Here is a 23,416-nt window from a genome sequence, read left to right as displayed (position 1 = left end):
AATAAAGAAGTTATAACCATCGTATGGTCCTTGTACTACCCTCATTGTATGGCAACTTCAACGAGTTGATCACTGTACAACATCAAGCAAAGGACCACCATACAACAACCCTCAGACACAAGGCCGTACGACTCAGGCACCATTCTGTGACCACCGTACGAACCTCTCAGCACTCTGGCAAATCCTTACGGGCACCTGGCAAATCCGCATTGGCATCTGGCAAACCAAATGGGCACTTAGCTAATTGTATGAACTTTCACCTCCTCGTACGATGCACAAGTAAGGGGAAATTTATGATTTGTTTTACCGTACACAATGTCGGAGGCAGGGAAAGGGCAAACCGTACGGACATTCAAACTGTATCATAAGACCATACAGCAACATAGAAGACCATATGCTGCGTGAGCAATTTGTAGATAGGAGATCGTACGGAAGGATAGAAAGCAGATAGGCATGTTAAAAATATAGTACGACTAGGACCAGCCAGTGACCGTACGGACATCAAGCAAATTAAAAGGTGACATTTCAAGCAGTGTGGTTAATACCTAGGAACTGATACCGTACGACAAGTTTAGGAGAGACTAGGCGGCAATAAGTCACAGATGAGACCTGGAGCTGTTGTACGCATGGAGTGTCTGTGTACTAGAGGTGGAGAGAACAACAGAGCAAGCCTTTTGAGAGGGATGATATGCTTTGAGGCACTTGGAGTAGGTGTTGGACATGAAGCTATCTTGGTGGATGCATGTAGAGCTCAGGAGGAGCTGATCATCCAGTTGAAGGCAGTACAGTGACATTGGCTCAGTGTACCCAGGAGTTGGAAGCAGAGAAAGCGGCACAAGTGGATATTTTGTAATTGTTGTCCGCAGACGACTTTTCTTTTTGGGGGGATGATGTTGTCGGTAAAGTTATAAAATAGCCGATGAGTAGATTAGCATGTAGTTGGTAATTATTATGTAGTTGACAAGTAGAATTAATTATTTCCGAATGGCGTGATGGTTGAGTCACCCCTTTGGAATGGTATATGTATACCGTCCGAAATGGACTTTGGAGGATTGTTGTAATCATCATCGGAAGCACTATGTAATCTCTTTGACATATATGCGAATAATAAAAAGGAGTATTGCTGTTCTTGTCTATTGTTTGTATGCATTAAACTATTTACCCCATACGGTAAACAACAATTGATGATCCATTGTTGGTCATCATGGTGGATTACTTAATGTTGCTTTCAAGTGTTGCATGGTTTCTTCAAATCCTCATTTTGGATTTTATTTCATGTTAAGTAGAATTTGATTGGATGGAAGATATTGTTGAATGGTGGTCAATGGTAAAGCTAGCGCCCATACTTTTTCTTACTTGTTGATTGTAAGTAAAGGTGTAAGGCTAATGTGGGCCTAAATTTGAAGTGTTTAATTATATTGGAGATTGTGATCACCTAGATCCAATGAGTGCTAAGTGTTCCACTTATTCTCATGAGATGGATTCATGTTGAATCTCTACTCATGAAACATGGGTCAATGAGTTTGACTCAAAATCATACAGCTAAATCCTGATAGCAATATCACAATTTGACTTGCTGTGGAAATTATCTCCTACTTATATATTGGAGATGTTCATTTAGATTGTGCCTTCATAGGGTATTTCGATCAGCATTGACAATGTGAAAATCATTCATGCATGCATAGAAGATAACACACTCATATGCCTAGTTGATTTGGCAAAACAAGGATGGGTTAGAGCCTCACCCCATCATCAACATTATCTTTCATTCTTAGACTTAGATTAGATTCCCTCTCCTTGTAGTTATTTGGTTGGAAGTGGTTTGAAGTTGTAAAAGACAAGTTGATATCCATTGAATGAATAACGTAAGTCCCTTTGTGATAAACGATATATCACATCATTAACACTGAGTGAAAGTTCACAATTAAGAAGGAACCTTGAAGTCATTCCATAATCTTACTTTGCAAGCTTAGCATGAGAAGTGATCTTATTCAAGAGATGATTGAGTATTTCATGTTTTACTTCGAAACTTTGAGTGTTTGATTCTATGTGTTGTAGCGGAATAAAACTCACATCAACACTACCACAATTCAAGATATTACTAGGAATGGAGAGATTGTTTGTGATTTGAGATAGGCTTGGGAAGAAAAAATCAAATGATCCCAAGCAAGATACATGTGTTCAATAGCAAGGAAAGGATTAGCCGACTCTGTTTCTTCTCTCTGTGAGCATATTTGGGGAATTCTTATACAACTTCTTGGTAGATTTGGGAGCAACAAAAAATGTGATGCCATTGAATAAATGCAAGAGATCAGGTTTGATCCTCAGTAGCAAAACAAGGAAGTCACTCAATTGGACAAGACCGAGCTCTTCATAATTGGAGAGTTGAATAATATTAACATGTAGTTGGTGGCTGAAGCAAGAAATGAACAATTCATTGACATTTTTGTGGTGGACATCCTAGATGTTATGCTTCTGGGAAGGGATTGGATGAGAAAATTGAATGGATACATGACTACAAACTTCTCACACATGTGGTTGCCTTGAACAAGACTTCTAAATCATATCAGAGTAAATAGCACGCCAAGATTAAAATTGATGATTACAGAATATGGTAAAAACAATAACATTTTATTCGTAGAAACAGATCTTGGTCTGTATTGGGTAAAGATAGAAGAGTTTTGATGTTGCATTGCCCATTTCTGGAGTGAGCAAGACTACATTTGAAGTCTTCAAGATTTTTTTTCCGTCAATGGATTAAAGCAGGGAATTGAATTGGGAGATTGCACCTTGGTTCAAAATTTGTTTCTCAGCTAGTGCAAAGATGCAAAGTGAAAGTTCAAAGAACATAAGGATTCAAAGATTGTCAGGGACTTGAGGATAGCTAATGTGATTCCAAATGATATGCAAAAAGAAGAACAAGATGAAAATGATGAACTTGAGTCACATCAAGATCCAATTTCACAAGAAGGATATAGTGATCAAGGACAACTTCAAATGATTCAAGAGGGTGAACAAACATGTGTTACTAGCTAAGATATTTGTAACAGAACAAAGAAAAAATGAAACTATGCATGCTCAATTAAAAGAAAAACTAAGAGTACCTTCCACAAAGATATTGGTCGATGCACTGCAAACAAGAGATTACATGTTTAAGGACATAAAAAGGCTTCAATAAGAAAAGGAGTTGTCACTAGTTCGACACTCAAAGTGGGTTGGTAGTTAGGATGCTCATCAAGAGAATCGTGCCTTACTACTTGACTTGGTGATTGAGATAGAACTCCTAGCTAAGGATGAATGAGACTATACTAGTATGATCAATCCATTTACTTTGGTGCGACACAAGTACCTTCTAAGAAAGCTTTTGGAAGAAGATGTTATCACCATCTTTAAGTATCCTTGTGTGTTGATGAATGATGGTGATCCTTTTCTTTGCGATATCCTCGTCAATATTAGCAACATATAATATAGATTATATTATTATTCATTGATGATATAATTATGATTTATTATTATCATGCTATAATGTTGCATAATATATTACTACCAAAATATGAGAATTAAATATAACATAATATTTAGATTAATAATATATATAGTAATTTCTACTAATATAATTTTTATATTTATTAAAAATAATAGTATTAAAATTAACAAGAAATATAACAGATATAATCTATATTAGTAATATAATATATTTTATTATTGATATAATTACATAATCAATATAATAGAAATAATGAAAAGACATGACTTTTAGAATATATATATATATATATATATATATATATATATATATATATATATAGAGGGAGAGAGAGAGAGAGAGAGAGAGAGAGAGAGAGAATCCTACAGGAAGCAAATAGAGAGAAATATTAAGTCCCAGCAGGGAATATTACAATTGGTATTAGAGCTGACTTTCTTACGAGCTTGTGAAATTTTATCAGAAATAAATTGTAAAAGATTTATCGGTAGAGGTTAAATATTGATAGCTGTCCCAAATATTTCAATCAGGAATGAAGATTATTTAATTTTGGGAACGTAGTGCATTCAGACCTAAAGAAAGGGGAATAATTTATACCATCTCATATTTTAAAATGACAAGAATCTAATTTATATCGTGCCTTTGGACTATTATATTTGCGAGAATTTATTTACTTTTGAAGCCCAAGTTATTGCTAAAAAAGAATATGATGTGACATGTATAATGTTTGATTGGGCCATTTAATTTATTTGTGTTTGGAATAGACTATATTGGGATGTATTTTTTTCATTCCTATAGTTTGAACCAAATTCCATTTTTGTGAGCCTTTCTATTGATTGACCCCTTGTGCATCTCATCCTTGCCAGTTCAGAACTATTCTACAGGACTTCCTTGGTATGAAGGGGATATGTTTGAAAAACATTTGAAGACATCAGGGTCCAATATGTTTTAAACAGAGTTGAAGTTTGAAGTTCTCAGTTCTCAAAGAAAGAAAATGGATGACATGAAGACAATATCATGAGTGGAATAAACAACTTGAAGTCAAACAGAATGACACTATAATACTGTGCGGTGACAGTTACAGGAAGGAACAGTTCATCTTGAGAAAAAAATACAAGGCCTCTACTTGAAAGGACTGAAACATAGTAAATACAATCAGAAAGATCCGAAGCAGCTTCCGATAGTTTATAACAGACAAACTAGAAATGAAAAGAACATCAACTAGTACTCAATTTGTTATGCAATTTAAATAGAAGCAAATGATGGTCAAATGATGTTGGTGATTAAGAAAAATATTACCTTTGAATGCATGCATATAGATTCGTTAGTAATACACATGAAGACAACAATATGTGTAGAACCCAAATCAACGATTATATACAATTACTTAAATTATGGGCTCCAACACATTCTCTTGATCAACAATGGAGTATAGATATATATTAAAATACCAAAGTGCATGGCAAATATATACATGGTATTTTTGTGCTGGAAGCCATTCCACCTCAGCATGGACCTTGTGTTGAGAAGAATCTTGAATTTGCCATTTGATGTCTTCTTGATTGGGAACAATTAGAACGTGATTTTGCAATTCTAAGAGTGGCATACACAAATTGAGAATTGTTTGAGGATTGGAGGAAATATATGATGGAGCTTGGTCATAAAGCGCTAACTGTTCTCTACATAGAAACGATTGATAAGGCAACAAGAACTATACCTCTTGAATTTATTTGAAGCGCTACATATAACATTTGATTAGAGAATATCATTAATATTATAGGATATAAGGGAATAGAAGACTATAAAATACAATTAAGCCTATGAGTTTGGTATATAAATAATCATATATATATATATATATATATATATATATATATATATATATATATATATATATATATATATATATATATATTCTATTCAATAAGGTAGGATGGATATAATATAGAAAGAATGAACAGTTGATACATCATTGGGTACATTGACAGATAAGAAAGAAGATTACTGAAGAAGGGAAAGCCGACATGTATGTGCAATAGAAATAAATTTGATGAAACAATACAAGCATATTAGCACCATTATCTGGGTACTAGGAACATACTAGAATAATCTTTCATAGGCTGACAAAGAAAATTGGAGTCGGCGTTTTTGAGAATAAGTTTGAGGATTTAAATACTCTCTGCAAAACAATTCATCAAGACAATGAGTAGAGTAGAGAAATAATTGTTGAAAGAGAATAATAAGTTCCAGTCAGAGCAATTGTTCATGATATACTTCTCAAAAGGTTATACAACAGTTTGCTTTCAGTGGATCATCTCTCCTTCAGAATTTATATATTGCAGTACAAAAGACTATCTGGCTAAAGACTCTTGTATAATTTGACATCAGTTTCTCAAATTCATACCTATGGAATTTGTGTGAGAAAAGTTTAGATTTGTTGAAGTTGATGAAGATCAACCCCACAACTCCCAAGAATCACCTGCATGCAGGCACCTGTCACAGAAAGAGAGAAGCAAAAAGCTATGGAGGTTGGAATTCCCAGATCCACAGATGAGACATTTTTGATGAACATAAAGAGAAATTGCTGTAATCAACAGTGAATGAATTAGTTACAAAAAAAATAATTTATAAAAGGAGATCAAGACCCTAAAAGGAATCTAATTAGGTTGAATGATAATAATTAATAAAAGAATTAATTAATATATGACTTTACGTAAACTAGAGATAGGAATTGACTTAATAATTAAATCAATATGATTTAGCAAATAAGAAAATACTTTATTACTCTAACAACCGCCCTTAAGATAAACTTAAGGAGTAGCTAAAAACCTAGAAACTACTACTAAAAGTAAATTTGGGTCCCGAGAACAAGGTGTGATGAGGGACCCAAGCACAACCAAATCTTTGAAAAAGAGGAGAAATAGAGAAAACCACATGGGAGAAACCGTACTTCAAAAAGAGATGAAAAAAATGTTCTAGAAGATAGGAACAAAAAGATGATTATGAAGAACACCACTCAAGCATGAAGCTGCAAACATTGCCAAAATGTTGATTTGAAGAACATCCACTGTATAGAAGATGACCAGGTAGAGAAGACTAAGTTTGAAGAGTTGATCAATCGAAGATGGAAGGTATCTTCATGGCCTCCAAAAAAAGGAATGAAAGAATGTCTATATGGTAAATGATCCATCTTATTGAAATGCATAGGTATCCAGCCACTGCAATTTCCTAGTACATAGGATCAAATACTGAATGCATAGCTCACTTCATCGAACCAAGAAAGAAATAGAACCAACATAACCTCCCTATAATGTTGAGAGGTAAGACATGAACATTGAAACTGAATGCAATATCTCCTGCAGAAAAAAGAACCAAGAACATCGAGAGTGCAAAAGAAGTACAAACACCTAAAATGGCACGTGTCATTGACACATCATGAGGCTAATGTCATGGAAGAAACATTCACTTGACAAAGGAAGATGGTGATACGGCCAACATGAAACCCCCCAAGGCACTTTATAATGTAGTGCGAGTACAACAAAACACAATGCTTCACCCCTGTGAGCATCACCTAGATCCAATGAGTGCTAACTGTTCCATTTATTCTCATGAGAGATGGATTCATGTTGAATCACTACTCATATAACATGGGTCAATGAGTTTGACTCAAAAATCACACAGTTAAATCCTGATAGCAATATCATAAAACACAAAGATGTTCGAGATTCGGAAATGCAATTGAGTGGCACTTTATCTCAGTGCGTTTGCAAAAATACTACAAAAGGGTGTCAACAAAAATCAAAAGAGACATAAGATTGATACAATAGATAGAACAACCCATGAAAAATCATCTGAAGCAACAAAATTGATCACCGGACCTGAAACAACCAAGCTATCCACTAGGATGCAAAAAAAAAAAAAAAAAAAAAAAAAAAATTAAATGAGATGCGCTTGGAGCAGAATTTGGAAAATAGAATGTCTCAAGATATGTCTCCCGGAATGCCAAATAGAACCTTTGACTGTAACTGCATAAGTTGGCAACCAAACAACATTAGAAGTCCAAATAAATTGCACCATCATGACAGGCTTGGAATCAGCTTTTTGACGGTATCTCATTTGCGAAAAATGGAGTCCAGATGAGCATGTTATGATAAAAAACCATAGGTAGGTCAAAAAACTGCTAGAAAGGCAAAAAAATCATTGTCTTGGGATCTGTGCCAGATACTTCGAGGAGCGTACTTGAGAACACCAACATTTTCCTTAGGATTGATGCCAAATGTATTAATTTCCATACCAAAGAGCCTCAATTTGTGTGCCAAAATTCTCGATGTTCGTGCCAAAAACTCTTGATTTGCATGTCAAAAATATTGATTTTCATGTCAAAATATCAATTTTTGTGCAAAAAATTTGAAAAATCGTTGGCTCGAGAAACATGCCAAATTTGGGAGCAATATTTTTTGCCTCAAATTCCAACTGTGTCCAAATTGTACAAATTTTATATGAAAGTAGGGGTTTGTTGGGCACTTGAGTTCAATGGTGAGGTCCGTTTGGGCTCAAAGTGACCCAAAAATCAGTGACGCCCCAAAACCAAAAAAATCGTTTTGAAAAATGAAACCCTTTGAAAGAAAAAACACAGGTTTGAAAGCCAAGCTAAAGATCATAAATAGAACAGGGGCATGAAGATTTGGAGCTTTGGTACCATGTTGAAGTTGATGAAAGATGAACCCCATAGCTCCCAAGAATCACCTGCATACAAACACTTGTCACAGAAAGAGAAAAGCAAAAATGTAGGCTGGAATCCCTAGATCCACATATGAGACATTCTTGATGAGCAAAAAGAGAAATTGCTATAATCAAAATTGAATGAATTAGTTACAAAGAGATCAATCTTTATAAAAAGAGATCAAAACCCTAAAAAGAATCTAACCTAGGTTGCATTATAATAATTAGTAAAATAATTAATCATTGTATGTCCAAAGTTTAGCTTAAGTAATCTAGGGATAATAAGTGAATAATTAAATCAATATGATTTAATTAATAAGAAAATATTTTATTGCTCTAACAAGATTGAGATTGAGCTACTTTTATTGTAGTAGGGTTGTACCTCTTTTCGTTAAGTTGGTACTTGAAGTTTGAAAGAGTTGCTGCTCTTAAGAAGTGGTTGAAGATTTACATTGTTATTTATGACTTTATATTATTGAAACATAAAACTAGTCATTGCATCCATATCTCAAAAGTTAGTAAATATAAATGAAAATCTCAATAAAAAATATTGTCAGTGAAAATACAAAACAATGACTGTTTATAAAAATGGATTAAGAGGAACCAAAGTACGTATGACACATATAAGCCTAAACATCATATATAACCGGCATACATCTTATTGCACACCATACTTGGGGGAGGGTAAAAACAAATAAGGATTGTTCCACAATTTACCTCTGATACAGTCAGGCTTAAAATACATAAACAACAGAGAAGGAAGGATTCTGTTAAGACATATGCATCTTGAGGTAAGCATGTTATTTATCAATTTATTTAAATAATATCCATACTCAGTCCCATTATAAAATCTAGGCTAGAAGGGACAGATAGGGATACAATATGGTGAAAGGTTGAATAAATTTAGCCAACATATCATTCTGAGATGGGTAAGGACCAACATCCTTGTAAAATGCCTTGACAATTAACCGAGAGGGGATCAAGTTTCCTTGAGGCTATTCCAAGATGGTATTACGGGCTCAGATCCACGAAAACCTTGAAGAATTTGGTGTCAAAGCAACCTATTGCATCTTAGCATTCCTTCTAGACCAGAGTTATAATTAGAATAATATGACCTTTTTAATTCACTTGTAGTTTATTACTTACCTATAAAGGTAGCTTCAGGAGAGAGAACAAAGGTGTATTTAGGCTACTCCAACCATTTGGTTATTCCGAGATGGGTAGATCAACGTCCCTATAGTTGGAGGTTTGACCAAGATGGGATCAAGTTGCGTTGAGGTCATTCCAAGATGGGATCATGGGCTTGTATCCACAAAAACCTTGAGGAAGACCATTGAGTTTGGTGCCTAGGAAATCTGTCTACATCCTAAGTGTTCTTCTCAACTAAAGAACGATAATAAGTGCAATACAAAACAAGAAGCACCCTAAGTAAGCCACCTCATGTGGAAGTATGGGATTGGCTTGGAATAAACTATCTTGACTCTTTTCTCAAAACTTATACATACACATATATACTAATGATTACTTGTGGTTAAAGATTCTATTGAAGAAGAAAAATTTATCATCTTTTTGACTCTAGTGAATTGTAAGGCATTAATCAAGAATGCTTGTACTATTTGTCGACATCGTTTTTGCTTAATGTTTTCATGCATTCGTATGTCTACTTCGTGTATGCATTGTGTTTTCATGCATTATGACGTATACTAAAATCCTCTTCCATCTAACTATAATGTCGTATGATGGTTCTACAAGAAATGTTATGTTTAAATGATTTTCTTGATGACAAGCAAAATCTAAGAGGGGAGGACTGTGAAATCCCGTCAATATTAGAGTACCATATAATGTAGATAAATAATAAATCAATAAAATAATAATAATATAATTATGATTTATTGTAATCTTGCTATAATGTTGCATAATATATTAGTACTAATATATGAGAATTAGATATAACCTAATATTTAGATTAATAATATATAAAGTAAATATATTATCTAATAAAAATATTGTTAATATTAAAAATAATATTATTAATACTAATAAGAAATATAACTGATATAATCTATATTATTATTATATTATAATATATGTAATTATTAATATAATTATATAGTCAATATAATATAATTACTATGAAAAGACTTGCATTTTAGAATGGATATATATATATATATATAGAGAGAGAGAGAGAGAGAGAGAGAGAGAGAGAGAGAGAGAGAGAGATTTTTGAGAAAACATCATATTAAGAGAAGGAGAAATACAAAGAATAGAGGAAATAATCCTACAAGAAGCAAATAGAGAAGTATTAAATTTTAAGTCCTAGCACGGGAAATTATATGCTTTCTCTTGACTTTTCTAATTTGGGCAAGTGAAATTGGCATATCTTTGAAATTGCTAAATGTCATAAAAGATTAAGAAACATTTCAAAGGTATAAGGCAATGATCAAGACACAAAAATCCCTCCTTTGGACTTAGCGGTCATCCTATTGTAGAAGGTGTATGACATGCTTGGAAGGGTATGAAGGATTGTTGCCAAAGTAGACCATAACTGGAGGCAAAGCACGATCTTGATCAAGGCAAAGAAACGATGTGTTATTGACCTAAGGAACTAGGTGGTAAGAAAAGAGTTGACATGTCTGAGTCAAAGTTGGAAGATGTAGAGTTAGGAATGGATGAAAAATGAGGATGCATGAAACCAAATGATAAGGTGGTGCTTGATTTGGAGAGTTCTTCTAAAGATGAGGTTAGTTCTTTGAATGGGCTGTTTCATTTGTAGATGGAAGATTGTGAATTCTTTCACCACAAATGCAAAATGCTACAAATTGGGAAAACAAAGAAAAGGTGACCAAGTAATGACGAGTAACACATTTCCTTTAGAGTACAAGGAGAGAGTAGCATGGGTAGGTGATAGACCATCTTATCACTTCAGAAGAGGCACGATAATAAAATACAAAGAGTTGAGTGTGAAGAAGGTAAGTGATGAAGACAACTTAAAAGTCATCTTGGTTGGTGACAAATGAGACCCCACACCAAAGGCAACTACATTCAAGATATTTGTGGAGTGCAAAGACACCTTGACCTAAACATATAAAGACCTAAAGAGTATACCATTGAACTATGTGCGCAAAAAATCCTCCTCGTACCTAGTATGGCAAGTAATACATTTCCTTCAGAGTACAAGGAGAGAGTAGCATGGGTGGGTGATAGACCATCTTATCATTTCAGAAGAGGCATGATAATAAAATACAAAGAGTTGAGTGTGAAGAAGGTAAGTGACGAAGACAACTTAAAAATCATTTTGGTTGGTGACTAATGAGACCCCACATTGAGGGCAACTGCATTCAAGATATTTGTGGAGTGTAAAGACACCTTGACCAAGACATACATGAAGCTTAAGAGTATACCATTGAACTATGTGTACATAATATCCCCCTCGTACCTAGTGCACAAACATTACAAAACCCTATAGGATGAATAAGAATTATGTTGCTAAGGTACACAAAGAAATTGAGAAGATGTTGGATACATGCATAATTTTTCAAGTAGAAATAGGTGAGTTCATTTCACCAATTATGACTTCATTAAAAGAGGAGGCAAACTAGATTAGAATGTGTGGACAACTGTTAAAGACCCATTCTCGACTCCATTTACAAACTTGATCTTGGAAGAAGTGGTTGGCCATGAAATGTATTTCATGGATGAATTCCTGAGGTACAACCCAATAAGTATTGCCAGAGAAGATAACCCAATGATGATATTCTTGATTGATATTCCATTTACAAACTTGATCTTGGAAGAAGTGGTTGGCGATGAAATGTATTTCATGGATGAATTCTTGGGGTACAACTCGATAAATATTGCCAAAGAAGATAACCCAAGGACGATATTCTTGGTTGAAGATGGTGTATACACATTCAACCTAATATTGTCAAGTCCATGTAATGCCCCAACAACATATAGAAGAGCATGAAAATTGTCAAAAGCAGAAAAGAACTATAGCACAACCAAGAGGGAGGCACTTGGATGGTATACTTGGCACAAAAAAAATTAGATAATACTTGTTAGTGACACCATTTATATTTATGTGGACCACATGAAATGTTCGCTTTCATTACATATTGTTGTATGAAGCAATTTTTGAGGAATTTTGCAATGTAGATGATTAACTTGGGTTGCCGTGACACGGGAATGAAATAGAAGGAATGTGATCTTACGAGAGGCCATTAAATCTCACTTTTCTTTCATTTTTGCTGATAATGACAAGATTGGTTTTTCTCTTATTACTTGGATATCTAATTCATTGTTGCTTGCTCATTTTCTCCAACTATTGGTGTATGTGCATGAAGTTTGGGTAAGTTCATCAATCTTTTAACTTTTATATCTCCTTAGAGAGCTCTTGTTCTATATATATTTGATTCCAAGGGAGGAGAATCTTCTCTCCACTTATAGCTCTAGTCCTTTTTAAAAAATATTTATTGTTCTTTGTAATGTCCCCTTCTTCAAATATGATTAAATAATAAACAATAATAATTAAATTAAAAAAATAAAAGAATAAAACTAAAAATTAAGTGAAATTTAATTGAGTTAAACAAATGGTTAGCAAGCATGAATGGAAAAGTTGTCTACCTCAAGTATGAGGTACAAAAAGGAGAGAATAGAACATTTGAGGGGGAAAGGGAGGGAAGAAGAAGAGGGAGTAAAAGAGTTACGGAAAGATTAGGCCAAGAAGGAAGAAAAGGGAAGAAAATAAGGAAGTGACACTTTTGAAAGATGAAGGGTTATGACTCTTTCAAAAGGTAGTGATTGTGAAAGGGTGTGGCCATTCAAAAGGGAAGACATGGTGAAGAGTTGTGACCTTTCCTCACATAAGATATAAAGGGAAGAAGGATAAAATGGAATGGAGAAAAGTTATGTATCTTTCAAAAGGTGGTGATTGTGGAAGGGTGTGACCATTCGAAAGGGAAGACATGGTGAAGAGTTCTGACCTTTCCTTACAAAAGATGTAAAGGGGAAGGAGGATCAAATGGGATGGAGAAAATGGAGCAGAAAGATCTAGAGAAGATTTAGAGCACAAGTATAAGGAGGGATCTGAAATAAAATTTGAGAAGGAAGGAAGAAGATAAGATATGTAGATCTAGAAGAAAAGGATATGCACAGATTTGAAAAGCAGTAAAGATAGATTTGAGAAGTCAGAGATAGGTGAACATTGAACAAGAAGTGAAAGGGATGGCAGTTGTTGTCAAACAGATGTATCTTTTCATAACCAAAGGGTGTGACTCTAAAATAAGGGCATTAACAAATGGAAGCTTGTGACTCCCTGCACTCAATAGAGATACTAAAGAGGAGGTGGTTCCTTATGAAGAAGAGGTCAAAAGGGGACATCGATTGGAAGAATAATATATTATTTTGAAAGGCAACAATGAAACATGGTGACATAATCAAGCAATTTATGAAGCAAAGGAAAGATTATAAAGGGAAGGGTCTAAAGCAAAGGGAAGATCATTCCAAACAAACATCAATGTATTATCATTCATCAGTGCTACACAATCAAGCAATCTATGAATTAGCAAAAGGCGGAATAAAACAATCTATCAATTATCAAAGATCAATTTCACAAGTTGAAAACAATTAAATCATCATCAGTCAGTTTACATCTTGGAATAAAAACCAAATCATCTAATGTCTATCAAATGAATAAATTCATCATTTGAACATCAATCATTTAAGTGTCACCCTTTCAAACCATATTCATTCATTCAATTGTTGAATGAAGAAAGGAAATCAAACCATTAAGAGAAACATAAATACTCGCAATCACAGATCAGATACTGTGGTATGGGTTCCCATATGTAGAATCTGTGTATATCTGCATTCTGTCTGACCCATTGATGATTTATTTACATCAAGTCTTTAAGATATAATATGCTGTGCACGTATACTGACTGTTTATATTAATTTCATAGAAGATAATTAAATTTGATCTGTATACCTCTTGAATTACAGCATACAATTGTCTGACTGTTGACTTTTGATTTTATGACATAACAAGCAATCTCCTTTATATGTATATTGCTGATGCTGAAGTTGGTTTAAGGTATAAATGTATATATGATATTATCATTATGCATATTTATACTGTCTGATTGCTGTTCGGTTATGATAGAGGGACTGAAGGGAGTGGTGTTTGGGTCGCTTCCTAATGTAAGAACCCCTGCTGGTTCTAACTTCAACAAACATCAATTTTCCTTACTATTTAGATGTTTGACATTTCATCAAACAGTTTGCAAGCAAGCTCTAATACCACTGTAAGAGCCCTGCTGGCTTACGCTAAGAAATGCTGGAGAATGTTGCTTCTTTTGTTTGGTTTTAACAATTTTGTTGTTTTTGAAATATATGATTTTTCTGATTTTTTTAACATATAAATGCATAGCATGAAATGTAACAACTGGTATGGTTGCCAATCTAAAATTCTAATTGAAATTTCAATAGAGACAATTATTACATACAATATTAAAGACAAGTGAATAAATTATGTAACTTGGATATGTGTTGGCTTTTAATAAAATTTATGGCAGCCGCCTAGAATGCACATGCTCACGTCTTTCACCCCCAGCTTAAGATAATGTTGGCAGCAGATAATAAATGCTGCCTTGCGTTGACCAAATGCTACTATTTAAACAGGAAATGACAGACTTGAAGGATGCCCAACTGTGGCATCTAATAGTTTGCAGCCAATCACCTTTGTCATGCACAAACTCTGGCTGCCCAAGGTAGAGTAAATGCAGGCTCTCAAACGCCCAGTTTGCAGCAGGAAAATATGGCCTTCAAGCAACAGTAAATACAGTAGAAGGCAAGCTCAAAACAATGCCAAACCTGATATAAATTGCAGCTCCACCTAATCTCCAAAAACAGCTAGCAATGGCATTCCCAATCAGCTACAAACTCATGCCAAGAAGAGGAAATGGTTGGCGTCTAAACTTAGATTAATCTTCAGCAAGAACTTAATAATTTTGGTATTAAACAGCACCAAAATTACTATCAATACAGTCAGAATTAAATCCCAGATAATCAGAGCACAATTCACCAATCTTTCAGTCATTCAAAGTACAAACAAAGAGGAATCAGCCCTCACAAAACCCTTGTTGGAACCCTTCAACGAATTCCCAAAGTAATAAAATCAATAGACGAGAGAATGATCAATCTTCATAAGGAAGTCCTTTTTATAACATTAGATAAGTGTGGTTTCATCTACACACCAAACGCCCAAGAGCATTACAAAGACACTTTTCACTTAAATCCCCTTTACTTTATACTTAGGCACATATTTGAATAATATAATTTATTAACTCCCTTTGGTTATGAAAATGACATTTTCATCAATATCATGATATTTTGACACACAATGTCATTGTTTCTTGTGCCCAAGATTAAAAAATTTCCAATTTGGTTCTAACGAGCAATGACACTAAGGTGGCCAATATACAATACCAACACAAATAGAAACCGTATTTAATTAAATAATAATTATAATTCACCCGTTTTGCGAAAATGACTGAAGAAGTATCAGAATCAAGATTTGACTACACAAGTGATCTTGATGAAGAAAGATGATGAATGAACTTGACATGATCTAAAATACACGCTCCCTCGAAGATTCTTGAAACCGAAACCATAAGCCAAAAAATAAAAACTAAGAGCATCACTCAACTCCATTAACTCATTTGAGATAATCAAAACCAATTGTTGACTTACTATAAAGAGTAAGTCCCTCAAAATAGAGCCAAAACTCATCACTGGCCAATGGAGAACCTAATAAGTCCACAACAAGGTCCTCTGAACACCAGTATCAACCTACAAGAACCTATGATAGATTGAATCCTTCAACTTGCAAACTAAAAAATTGGGTACGTTACACCTAAGCATGCCACCTCATGGTATAGACTAAGGAGTCCCATGAGGACAAAGGGGGACAAAGGGGACTGCTTTTGGGCCTAGGAGAATAAACTTTTTTGGGCACTGTACTTTGAATGTCCCCCATGATCTCTATCATGGATAGCAAAATATATTAAGGATATTCAATCATGGAGAGTAGGATTATAGTTGGAAAAGTTGGGCTCACCTCATATTTCAGAGACCAAAATATTGGACTTGGACTTGAACTCAAAAAAGGACTCAACAAAAGACAGAAATTGTAGTTTTACCAAAAAAGAAAGAAAATAAATTAATGCATTTAGAGAACAATAAGAGTCATAATTTATAAATTACACATCATATGAATCCCAAACACTCAATATTTAAAATTTCATCATAGTTAAAAACTTTAAATGTATAACAACATAAGTTTATAAATGTTTACAAAATTAGATATAAAGATATGCCCAAATGAGATAAACAACAAACTGAAGACTACATCTTTCTATTCCCTCTCTTAATATAGCTCAAAGTTTTGGGCCTTGAGCTAATAGGTTTTGAGGCATCTAAATTAGGAGTTAATTCTTCTTCTTCAAGATCAAATTCCTTATCTTCATCATCCTCCATCTTATCAGAATCATTCAATGTTGCCGCTTCTTTCGTTGTTGATCCTCTCTGTAATTCAACAAGATCTTTTTAAGCAAGGAGGACATCATCACCATCACTTTCTTAATTGACAGTCCAATCACCATATGGATAAATTTCGTCCAAGCCAATGGATTTATGTAAAACACCCTCCACCTTTCTAGTGAGAAGGCAAAGGTTGTACCTAATGAAGGCAAGATCCTTGAGTCTCTTTTGGGTCAACCTATTTGTCTTCTTGATGTGAATGTTCTCAAATGATTCCATTCACACCTAGAGGCAATGCTACATGGCTGGGACAAAATATAGATGGCTATCTTTTGAAGACCAAGTGTGCTAGCACCATGATTCTTCCACCATAAATCTATACAAAAAGATTTAGAAATACTAAAAAAGTTAGAATTTGAGTAAAAAATGTAAGTTTGTAACAAATTAACAATCATTATCAAGTTTCTAAGTTTTTCTTCTAGTATTGAACAAAGTGTTTTACATGGTGATTATTTCTCTCTTGTCAATTGCTTGTTGTGAAGATAAGAGTCTCCGCTTTTGCCCCTTGTGACTTACAAGCAATGAACATTTCCAAATTCATAAATAAGAATTCTCAAAGACTCGAACTCAACAATGAACATTTCCAAATTCATGAATCTAAAATAAGATATAGCAAAAGTCAAGTCTCACCTCCAACTCATCAAGAACCTTGTCTCTCAAGTCACAATCAAGACCCATCTTATCACTGCACATAATATCATCTATCATGACCACCTCATTAACCCTAAATGAATCTGAGAAGTAGAATTTCGGGTTCAAGTAGTATGTCAAGGCACGTATCCTTTGTTGGAGTCAGTTTGTCCACCTACAATCAATGATGTGCCAAAGGATTTCATATTTTCCTGAATTTCTTCCATAGTATCGTGAAATGACATCTTTGGTCTAATCAGTGATCTCATAAATGAAATCCACTAGCATACCCTCTCCATCCCCCATGCAAAGAACCCTTGTCAAAGGTTTTGTCACCAGAAAATTGAAAACAAATTTTAAATTATTACAAAATTAACCCCTAAAAAAGAAAAAAACAAGTAGATTATCTTGTATAAAGTATTATGGTAAAATAATGAATGTGTTATTAAACAAAGATCATAAATGATATATATATATATATATATATATATATAGATATACACAAGAATGTTTCTATAACGAACAAAGGGAGATAAATAAAAACATTCTTAAGAGAGAAAAAGAAAGTTTCCATATTGAATAGAGAGAATATGGAAACATAGAAGAGGAGTGACCATTAGAAATAGAAGAAAATCTATGAAAGAGAGAAACAAAAATAGAAGACTGGACTCCAATACCATCCTTTAATGGTCAATCATGTTAAAAGTAGTAGGAAAAGAAAAATAAAATCTGCACAAGTTATCCTAGGAAAAACCCTCTTCATAGAGGGAAACAATCTAGCCCCAACAAATCTGAGCTTCTATTGAAGAATTCAAAATGATTTACAATAACAAATTAGAGTGATATGAATATCATTGATAATAAAGAGAGAAGCCTTTAGAGATATTGATTGAGAACATCTATCAATCGATATACATGAGAAGAAGCAGAAATACAATCGTATGAATTCCAATCACTTGAATGATGCCAAAGAGAATCGAATTCATGCACAAAGAGGATGATGTATCACTGAACACTGATATCCAGAAGCTCTCGAACACACAAATCTGGAAAGCAAATGAACTTTTGAAACAAACGCAAGAAGTGAATACGTTCTCCTTGCCCAACAGGGATCCACATATATGAAAGAAGTTTCTTTTTAATCAACAGTAAAAAATGATGGACTTGCCACAACAACGTCCTTCTTCCATGATGACAAGGATGAAGAAAATGATCAATCATTGTTCTTGCTTGAACATACACCATTCGTAATGAAAGCTGTCTTGTCCTTAACGTTAGAATGACTTGAACATTAGCCACGTTGTAGATTAACGCATCCAACAAGCACATGTAATGATGAATATATGATGATACCTATTTCACGCGCTGAAGCAAAGTTGTTGACTACAAAAGCATCTCCAAATCATTGCCGCAGTTACAAAAGAGTAATTAGCTAAAGTGCAATAACTCATTGTTGGGCCCGTTAGGAGACATAGCCAAGCAGTGGTGATGAAGATATCTATGAGAGTCAAGTTGACACGTTGACACTTGCTTATGAGAATGTTTATTTGGAATGAAGCCAACTTAAACACATAGTTCTAGATCAATTAGATGTTAGTGCAAATACTCAAATTATGAATTGTAGTAACAAAGTGAGCAAACTCAATCACACAAATTTTCATATGAGGCTATTAACATTAATATATCAAACTTCGAAACAAAAAAATTGCAGGCGAACCCTCAAAAGGCATAAAAGGCAGACTCAAGTAGACCACTGAGCTCTGCATGCCTTGCAATATTGCCCTATGGCTGAGATCCTCTCTGCTTCCACTATTCAGAAGAAAGGCGAGTCCTGCAATCTTAGATCACATGACCAACTTTGTGGCAATAGTTGCACCGTAATTGCTTCCTATTGGAGCTATCCTGAGATTGAGTGGATGACTGAAATGGGAATTTATCCATTTAAAAGGATTGGGTTGAAAATGCTTGTTTAGTGGAGGATGAAGGAGCACTGCTACCAAACTATTGTTTCAAATGGTCTTGCTGCAGAATTTTGGTGCACCAATCTAGAAATTTGAGGTCAACATTAGTTGCAATAATGTTTAGTTTCTCAATAAAGTGGTTGTTAGAAATGGAAAAAGAAATCTGTAAATAAGCAAAACCAGGAAAGAATCTAAGTGAGTAAATGCATGAAAAGATATTACCATAAAATAGGAGAGAGAAAGCTTCAAACTCCAACACCATGAGACAAGATATTTGGAAAGGGGAAAGCAAAGAAAACCCCTTGTGATATTATGAATGAGGCATGAAAAGCCTAAGAAGGAAGAGAGAGAGAGAGAGAGAGCAATGCTCATACAATAATTGAGAAGAGGAAGAAACCTCATTGTTGTTGAATGAGAGAAGAGGGTCATCTCTTAAATAGAGATGAGAGAGAGGAGTTAGAATGTAACTCCCATGTCTATGAATGCCACCATTCATAAGTGTGTGAGGCCAAGTGTGAGATTCCTCTTAAGGAGGAATAATCTAAAATTAGAAATTACAATAAGTATTTGTCCTCACATATTCTACTAGATGACAAAATAAGATGTAGTGGAAAAAGGACAAAAAGGAATATATTAGGATACCTTGGCTTATATCCTAATATATTACAACAATAAATAAAGAAGGTCTAACCTTGGTTTATAAATACACCAAGGAAAGATTACAACTTCTAACACCCCCCTTTAATCTTTACTTGGGGTAATTACATCAAAGGGTATTAAACCCATAATTTTTACAAAAATCTGCAACTTAATCTTCAATATGAAGTAATTTGATTGTCTTCAAGCCATATGGTACATTTGTAGATCCAAGAGAAGCACATGAGTCCTTTGAATGAGGAAGGATAGACACATCTTCATATGTGAAAAATCGAGAAGGTTCCTTGATGGATCACCTGAAAAAAAAGAGAACAACAAGACAAATATCCACAAGTAGAATGCCATCATATATGCAAATTCAAAATCCTTTTGAATAAGGATAATAAAATTCTCATAGAGAAACAATGAGTAAAACATGTTACCACAAAACAATGGAGATAACCTGATATCAAGATAAAGTATATGCTCAAAAAATTGTCAACAAGGACAGATTGAGTAAAAAGCTTGATCAATGCTCTCATGAAAAGAATATTATACTAATGCACAAATGACCACAGACAAGGCCAACTAATGATACTTGCATCAATCTTGCATCAATCACGTGGATATAGACAGTCCACTTAATGAATCATCCCACTGCAAGTTAATGGGCTGCAGCACCATAACTTACATGACTCACGATCTAAGCAATGAAGTATGCAAATCATTATCACATTAATATATGAAAATAACATAAAGGAGAGACATGCTGATCAAATTAGAATGATCATGATTTTGTTAGGATAATCAAAAGAATGGATTATGAGGATATAACAACATAGTGCCTTCAAATTGGATCAAATCATCTGAATTTGGAGAGAAAACTCCAATAATAACATCCTCTTTATTGAGGAACAAGAATGGAACAACATGGAGGGAAACTCCATAAAAATATTATCCTATCAAAATGGCAGATAGGATCAAATGGAGAGAAACTCCATATGAGTGCATACCAATATAGGATGGAGGAATACTCCATGGGCCAGATAAGGAAACTATGTATCAGTTAGACTGAGGGGACCTACATAGTTAACCTTGAAAAAATATTAAGCTCCCTATGCAACTCAAAAAATATATCATAAAAATCATGTATAGCAATGGTATAAAACCATAAATTGCCAACATGGGCATAGAATAATGCTATAAAAGCATAAAAGTGCAACTATGTGCACATCAGAATGTCAAAATGAAGGCAAATGTGTAAGATTACTCATAATCCAATCAGCATTAAGTAAAATGATTTAAGGAAGATCAACTAAATATAGATATCAGGTATAAAACTCCATTAAGGGTAAACATGGATATGAAAATTATAATAGCTGGTATATTTATCTTGGTATATATGTGTGCACCCATATATACTTGAATAAATATACTTAAAATATCATAGTATGAAATCATACAATTACAATTATTAAATGATAGCTTGGTGCTAAAAAAAATGATTTCCCCTTCTGTTTTTTTATGTAAAATTTGTTAGAACTAACCCTGCAAAAAAGGTTAGTAAATAATGATAGAGTTCAGAGTAAGAGTATACTAAAGAAAGTTAAAAACTTTTCTAAAAAAAGTTTGAATAAAAGCTTGTAATGTGTAAGAGAATATTACACTTGTCTGACAAGGAATTATTACATGCTAAAAATAGGTTGACAAGAGGTAATGAGAAAGTAAATGATGCTCCTGTCAAGAGCTTAAAAAAAAGAATCTTGCATGCTAAAAAAGTTTTGTTTGCATGCTAAAAAAAGTTTTGACAGCCCATGCAAGGATTTGTGATGGACGAGATTAATCATAGCTTAGCAAGCATAGAGGAATAACACGAAAACGGAAACAAACTCACAAGCAAGTTTCAAACTCTATTAAATTCAAATCTTTTGCAATACATCCTTTGAAGGGATTTGAGGGTACTTACCTTAATACTGGCCTCTCTCTATTCTTCAGCCTCTTGGAGTGCCAGGACAGTATGGCTCTGGAAACGCAAGTCAGTCGTGAAGTCCTGAGCAATTTCTCTCACAAGCCTCTGGAAAGGCAACTTTCGTATGAGGAGTTCAGTACTCTTCTGGTACTTTCGGATCTCACGTAGAGCAACAGTATCTGTGAGGCTTCTTCACACCTCCGGTCGTAGGTGCCGACTTACGGGCAGCCTTAGTTGCAAGTTGTTTCCTTGGAGCCGTCCCTCCTGTAGACTTATGCTCAGTTTGCTTGGTACGAGCCATTTTTCAATTAAGGCCAATATCACAAAACCTGAAATTCTTTCACTGAAGAAGTTTATCACCGGACGGTAAACAGACGATATAAGCGATCGCAGAACAAAAAAAATAAAACTCCCGCTAGATTCAGCGCCAAAGGATTTAAATGGAGTAATCATGCGCTGGCTATATATGTATATACCGGTCACACATCTCAGCCGACCTAACTCTTTTAACTCTTGTCTTTTTACAATCGACTAGAATAAAATGTAGATTTTACAAATTAATCCCAAAGAAATGAACTGGCCTAAGCCCTTTCACCACGAATTCGTCTAGCAAGCTGGATATCCTTTGGTATTATTGTAACCCTCTTAGCATGACTGGCACACAAATTAGTATCTTCAAACAAACCCACTAGATAGGCCTCTGCAAGCACACATCCTTAAAATATGAGAAATTCTGAAATGGGGCAACGCAATACATATAAGTTTGCAAGCAAGAAACCCGCGGCAATAAGTTTGATTCGCATGCTATATTTATAGGCGATTGTGGGTTCGTGTCCCACCGGGTGTGCCAGAGGTTTTGGGTTCAAGTCCAAAGAGCTTATAGCATCCACTACTTGGAAAAGGCGTGACAACAGAAGATGAGCAATCATTCCTCCTGCTTTTTCTTGTGGGTAATGTATCAAAACATCCAAACATGCCACAGTATGATACTTCCCATCCAAGGACTCCAAGTCCTTAGTCTCAAATACTGGTTTCACCAATGTGGGACCCGAAGAAGAGGGCGTCAGTACTTCAGTAGCCTTCCTTTCTGCCTCTGCTACCATGGAAGATGAAATGTCACTTGCATAGACAATGGCCCCTTCCATTGCCAAAGGAATAGACAGGCTACCAATTCCACAGCCACTTCTTTTTCATCTCCGCTCGTTTCGGCTGCTTGCTGCTTCCTTCTTTTCTCTGGGTCTGCAAAAGAGAGGGCAGCTGCAAGAGCGGCTATGGCTCCTCCTCCAAGTAACGCAAACGCTGTTTCGTCCAAACCACTGGACAGTGCCTGGGTAGTTTCTGTTACTACTTCTGAAGACGAGGCTAACATTATGGTGTTCCATTTTTTGCTCCTCAATGAAAATACTACATTGG

The 23,416-nt window shown here is 34.7% G+C and overlaps 1 protein-coding gene and 1 pseudogene across 2 annotated transcripts in view; one reads left to right on the top strand and one right to left on the bottom strand.

Moving 5' to 3' along the window:
* The window catches only part of LOC149546290 (uncharacterized), a 72,853-nt gene that overhangs the window by 32,407 nt on the left and 17,030 nt on the right, over window positions 1-23,416 (top strand). The gene's annotated exons all lie outside the window — the stretch shown is intronic.
* LOC149546291 (histone H3.3-like) lies at window positions 22,019-22,504 on the bottom strand (annotated as a pseudogene).

Source organism: Cupressus sempervirens, chromosome 7 (genome assembly GCF_028749045.1).
Source record: "Cupressus sempervirens isolate cs-2001-9-10 chromosome 7, ASM2874904v1, whole genome shotgun sequence".
Lineage (NCBI taxonomy): Eukaryota > Viridiplantae > Streptophyta > Pinopsida > Cupressales > Cupressaceae > Cupressus > Cupressus sempervirens.
Note: the sequence above shows the minus strand (reverse complement) of the source record. Positions and strands in the feature narration are given on the sequence as shown.